This window comes from Rhinichthys klamathensis, unplaced genomic scaffold (genome assembly GCF_029890125.1).
Source record: "Rhinichthys klamathensis goyatoka isolate OS25496 unplaced genomic scaffold, OSU_Roscu_1.1 h1tg000422l_1, whole genome shotgun sequence".
Classification (NCBI taxonomy): domain Eukaryota; kingdom Metazoa; phylum Chordata; class Actinopteri; order Cypriniformes; family Leuciscidae; genus Rhinichthys; species Rhinichthys klamathensis.
In genome coordinates, this window is record NW_026606920.1 from 1,111,390 (window position 1) to 1,117,655 (window position 6,266).

Genomic DNA, 6,266 nt, shown 5'->3' on the forward strand with positions numbered 1-6,266 from the left:
TTGCGAACTGAAACTATTAACCTATGGATTAAAGGTAACGTCAAAGGCAGCCTTTTGTCGGAGGACACAGTAGACGTTTTGGCTATGCCTTTGAGCATAAGGCGAATAGGAGTGGCGGTGAAAAGGCTGGGAGAATCGGGATTGAAATATTTGGCGTAGAATTGAACGCCTGCGAGTAGTTTACGAATAGAAGAGATTTTTAAATTACGTTTGTCGAAATTGAACACGAGAAAGGAGCAAACGGTCGAAATCAAAATAGGAAAGAGAGGAAGTTGGAAGGCGAAACAAAACATTGAAAACGAATACCAGGCGGAAGCATAAGCTTTGAGAGTGGAGGGAGCAACGCCTTTAGATATGTAGAGTCTAGCTGAGCAGAGCAAATCTTCTAATATAGCGTTGTGGCGAGCATGGGAGGGCATGGTGTTGGATCCTTGTTGGCTGCGGGGCAGAGCCGTTTGAAGGTCTGAAAACGAAAGCGAGAGAGAGCGTCAGCGACAACATTGAAGTGGCCAGGAATGTGAGCAGCTTTGATGATAAAGTTGTAAATGACAGATTGCCAGATTAGCCGACGCAAAAAAGGCATGATCATCGGGCAAGATGATCTGCCTTTATTAATGATAGCTACGGTAGCTTCGTTATCACAAAACATAAGAATTCGTTTCCTAGACCACTCGGGACCCCAGATTACACTAGCTACAACTAGGGGATATAGTTCGTATAGCGCTGAAGAGAGAGGATTGGATGTTGATTTGGGGAAATCGTCCGGCCATCTCTCTGCGAACCAGTGCCCTTGAACATATCCCCCGAACCCGACAGACGGAGCCGCATCGGTGAATAGATGTAAATCTGCGGACGATTCGAAAGCCTCGTTATAGAAAAAAGAAATGCCGTTCCAATCGTTTAGTAAGCGAGACCAAAATGTGATGTCAGATCGGCAGCCCTCGTCTAACTGGACCGGATTACTGAGTTCAGGCACGGAATGAGCCGCTGTTAGAAGACGCGATATGAAAGCCCTGCCTTGCGGGATGATGCTCATGGCGAAATTTAGATGGCCCAGCAGGGACAATAAATCGCGCTTCGAAACGACATGTAGAGAAGAAAATTTTTCCAAAAAGGATCTGATTCTTATGAGCTTTTCTGGGGGAAGAGAGGCTTGCATTTTAACCGTATCGAGGGAGATACCTAAAAATTCTAGGATAGTGGAGGGGCCCAGAGTTTTCTCTGAAGAGAGGGGAACACCGACGTCGCTGAAAACCTGCTTTAAGATATCAAGAATGGAAGAACGTGGAGAGGGGAAATCGATTAGCAAGAAATCATCGAGTAGATGCAAAACGAACGGAAGTTTACAGACGTTCAGCAGGATCCAACACGAAGCTTCCGAGAGACTGTTGAAGATATGAGGGCTGCTCCTACACCCAAAAGTAAGCCTTACTGCAAAATAGAACTTTGAATCCCATTTAACGCCGAAGAGTGGCCAGTCAGCAGGGTGTATGGGCATGATTTTAAAAGCGTCTGTTATGTCTGCTTTAGCCAGCCAAGCGCCATGACCAGCTAGCTTGATTAACTGTATTGCGTTGTCCACCGAGGCGTAGTGAAGGGAGAATGGTTCTAGCGGAATGCATTCGTTAACGCTTGGTATTATGCTGGAATGAGGGGAAGACATGTCGAAAATGAGACGTTTTTTTTTGCCGGAGTATTTACGGGTAGCGACGCCAATAGAGTTAATCCTAAAAGGGGAAAAAGGAGGAGAGGCGTATGGGCCGATAACATAGCCTTTATTGACTTCTTTCTCGAGCAGAGTAAAGACGACGCCGGGCTCGTTCATAGCTGATTGCAAGTTTTTTGCTGAAAAAGATGCGGTGAGAGGTGAGAGTATCCCCACCCTAAACCCTTGGGACAAACCAGTGATGAGATAGTCAACAAATGATGGATCGGGGTGAGAAGAAAGGTAGCTAGAGAGGTTTTGGATGTTGATGGGTGTGGATGGATGTTTTCTCAGAATTTCTTCTGAAAAGGGGCTTTCTTTTTGGTTTGAGGTTTGTATCGCCGTGGGCAGACAGATCTTGGGTGCGGGTCCTTGCACAGGCTACAAATATGAGCAAAACGACAATTATTCAATGAACACACAGATTCGTTAAACAAATTGCAAATGGGATTGTCATAAAATGTTTCAGCAGGCGACCTCTGCTGTAGGAGCTGCGTCTTACATTTACAGAACCACGGACAGCGTCCGAATCAAGGTTGGTAAAAGCTTTCGGGCAGAGAGCGGCTGAGTGTCCGTGAGCGCTGCAGATAGAACACGACAAACTTCTTTGACCGCCGAAGTGACGAACTAGTAGTTCAGTGTCAGTGATCGACCAGTCAAGTCTTGAATTGTAGAGTGAAATGCAAGACGCGGATTTAGCAGAAAATGATTTATGGTACTCGTAAAATAAAGTGCCTCCGTACCTTTGGTTAAAGTCTGCCATCATCGAAAGATAAAGGTCAAGCTCTTCCCTTCTATTTGGGAAAACTTGGCATAGGGTGTCCCTGTAAATGCTAAAGGCGATTACGAACTCTCCGAACGATAAATTGCGTTGCAAACGCGGGTCTGAAGTTTTGAGGAGCACTGCCACGTCACCATAGTCCACCATTTTTCTGTCAGCAGCTGGCGAAGGGAGAAGTAAGGAAGCCAAGTTGATATCCTTACCTTGGATAATATTTGACCTGAGATGTGGAGATACTATAGCAGCAGCGGGAGGAACGAAACTCCTACCAAAAGCTTGAGCTGGTATAGATGAGGAGAGATTAAAGCTGGGAGAAGCCGGTGGAGCTGAGACATTTTGAGATGACGACTGAATCCCAAGGAGAGGAGCGGGCAGAGAGGCCGATGTAGAAGGTATGTTTGTTGAGATGCTACCGGAAAATGAAGGCCGGGTTGTAATGGGATCTGGGCTGTGGTCAGGGATGCCAAAAGAATTTTCGAAAACCGACATCTTAGACTGTAACCCTTTAACCGTTTGGGATAAATCGTGAACAGCAGAAAGAAGCAGCTGATTAGTATCGAGAGAGACAGCTGAATGCGGAGGAGATATCTCTTGTGCCGGTAGAGCTGGGCGTTTAGCTGAGCGAGATGTGGATTTTGCTGATCTTTTACCACTGGCTTTTTTCGGCTGGGCGGTGGTCACAGCGGCATCTGGATGAGGAGTAGATGCAGGTGGATTGCCCAGAGCATTCTGGGCTAAGAGCAGAAGATCTTCTCTTGAAATTCCTTCGCTAACAGGGATGCCGGCGTCCTCGAGAGCGTTTAGGATGAGTTCGGAAGACCAACTCGCCCATAAAGAGGTGCGGCATTGAATACGGGTACTGCGACGTGAAGCAGAAGGAGATGGCTGAACGAAATCCTCTGAATCGGAATAATCACGAATTGATTGCGTGTCCTGAGACATGGTTTGGTTCTACTACTGAGCTTAACAGCTGAATCTGCATGAAAGCGTCAGCATCTGCGAACTCAGACATGTGTAAGTACTGGTCTTTTATACCACAAGTCTTAGACACGATTGTATAGATGAGAAGGTAATAAGTGACGTAGCAATTGAGTCTTCCTGGCAGAACTTAACGCTAGAGCTTCCATATCTATAACAAATTAAACAACTCTAGTTGAATAACAGAGTATTCATTTTGTTCGTTTGTGTTAAATAAAAGGTGAACTGTGCTGAAATGTGTTGCTTTTGAAATCATGCTTTGCTCGCTGTTGCTGCTGTCAGTTTATTGACAAGCAGTTTCTCAAATAAAGCTGGCTAGCATTGTTATTTAGTAGAACCCCTTTCATTTCTCTTCCTTCTACTCCATATCTTCCATAGAAACTGCGGCGTATCGCTAAAATGTAAACATACTAAGCTGCGCTGTCTCTCTTTCGCTATTTCTGGAATGTTTAGTCACGCCTCTGTGAAGTTCTGAAGGCGTTGCCCCTGGCAACCGAGCCTACCATCATGGCCGACCGGCTCAGACCCCGCCCAAATTGGCATGTGACTCCTCACTCTCAATAGGCTACCATATTATTTGAATTCATGACTGGTTGACAGCCAAATTAAAGTATTAAACAGAAGGATAAACTATGAATTGTTAAAGGTCATTTCAAATAAGCCTTTCTGTTCAGCACGATTCAACTTGATTTGGGGTTTTTGTTTAGAGCCAATCTACAAAAAAAAGCTCTTATCAGAGTCTTATCACAGTGCAGGTCAAGGTGTTTAACTACACTCACCGGCCACTTTATTAGGTACCCCATGCTAGTAACGGGTTGGACCCCCTTTTGCCTTCAGAACTGCCTCAATTCTTCGTGGCATTGATTCAACAAGGTGCTGGAAGCATTCCTCAGGGAGTTTGGTCCATATTGACATGATGGCATCACACAGTTGACGCAGATTTGTCGGCTGCACATCCATGATGCGAATCTCCCGTTCCACCACATCCCAAAGATGCTCTATTGGGTTGAGATCTGGTGACTGTGGAGGCCATTTTAGTACAGTGAACTCATTGTCATGTTCAAGAAACCAATTTGAAATGATTAGAGCTTTGTGACATGGTGGAAGTAGCCATCAGAGGATGGGTACATGGTGGCCATAAAGGGATGGACATGGTCAGAAACAATGCTCAGGTAGGCCGTGGCATTTAAACGATGCCCAATTGGCACTAAGGGGCCTAAAGTGTGCCAGGAAAACATCCCCCACACCATTACACCACCACCACCAGCCTGCACAGTGGTAACAAGGCATGATGGTTCCATGTTCTCATTCTGTTTACGCCAAATTCTGACTCTAACATCTGAATGTCTCAACAGAAATCGAGACTCATCAGACCAGGCAACATTTTTCCAGTCTTCAACTGTTCAATTTTGGTGAGCTCTTGCAAATTGTAGCCTCTTTTTCCTATTTGTAGTGGAGATGAGTGGTACCCGGTGGAGTCTTCTGCTGTTGTAGCCCATCCACCTCAAGGTTGTGCGTGTTGTGGCTTCACAAATGCTTTGCTGCATACCTCGGTTGTAACGAGTGGTTATTTCAGTCACTGTTGCCCTTCTATCAGCTCGAACCAGTCTGGCCATTCTCCTCTGACCTCCGGCATCAACAAGGCATTTCCGCCCACAGAACTGCCGCTCACTGGATGTTTTTTCTTTTTCGGACCATTCTCTGTAAACCCTAGAGATGGTTGTGCGTGAAAATCCCAGTAGATTAGCAGTTTCTGAAATACTCAGACCAGCCCTTCTGGCACCAACAATCATGCCACGTTCAAAGTCACTCAAATCACCTTTCTTCCCCATACTGATGCTCGGTTTGAACTGCAGGAGATTGTCTTGACCATGTCTACATGCCTAAATGCACTGAGTTGCCGCCATGTGATTGGCTGCTTAGAAATTAAGTGTTAACGAGCAGTTGGACAGGTGTACCTAATAAAGTGGCCGGTGAGTGTATGTGCAATGTAGGCCTACAGCTTTTAATACTCCATATAGGACAGAGACAGACTAAACTGAAAACTCCAGTTTATATTGTGTTCAGTTTCTTTAGAAGAAGCACATTCTAGTAGTTTATGGTTACTTTAATATTTTTCCATACCGTTTTATTTCACCTTAATGAAAGTTCTGTAGGTTTTTTTTTGTGCTGGAGTTGGAAACTTCTGCAAGAGCCCAAAAACTGTATCTGCTGCCACCTGCTGGTTGCACAGTCAATCACATGGGATGGTGTGGGGGTGGGGGGGGGGTACTATAGTCCTTCAACCCACAGAGGGCATGAAATGTAAGCATGAAAAAAAAAAAAACCTTTTCACTGAAAAAGTATTATAGTCAATTGCTAACAACAAAATATTTTCCATACTCATAGTTGTGATCATGTGCTGGACCCCACAGAACAAACTTAGTTTGTAGTCACAACAGTAGGTTTCACCAGCTGCTATGCAGGTTGTTCCTGTGAATTCAGCAAAATGCCACTGTTGAGACCCTTATCACCCACTCTCACATGACTGATGGACGTGTTGTCAGCGTGTATCCATCAGTCGTGTCACGGTATGCTTGTGCACACACCTTGAAGCAGAAAACAGAACAAGTCATTGTCAAGGCATATTTCAAATAAAAGCACACACACATGCTTACAGAAGAATCTGACTGATCGACATTCAAATTTGTTGTGCAAAGGGATAGTGTCCACCTAAAATTCATGCAGTTGCAGTAGTCTTTTCAGGAACAGTTATTTTCAGCATTAACTCCTCTCCAGTCCTAAAGGTTCCTGAATGGAGGG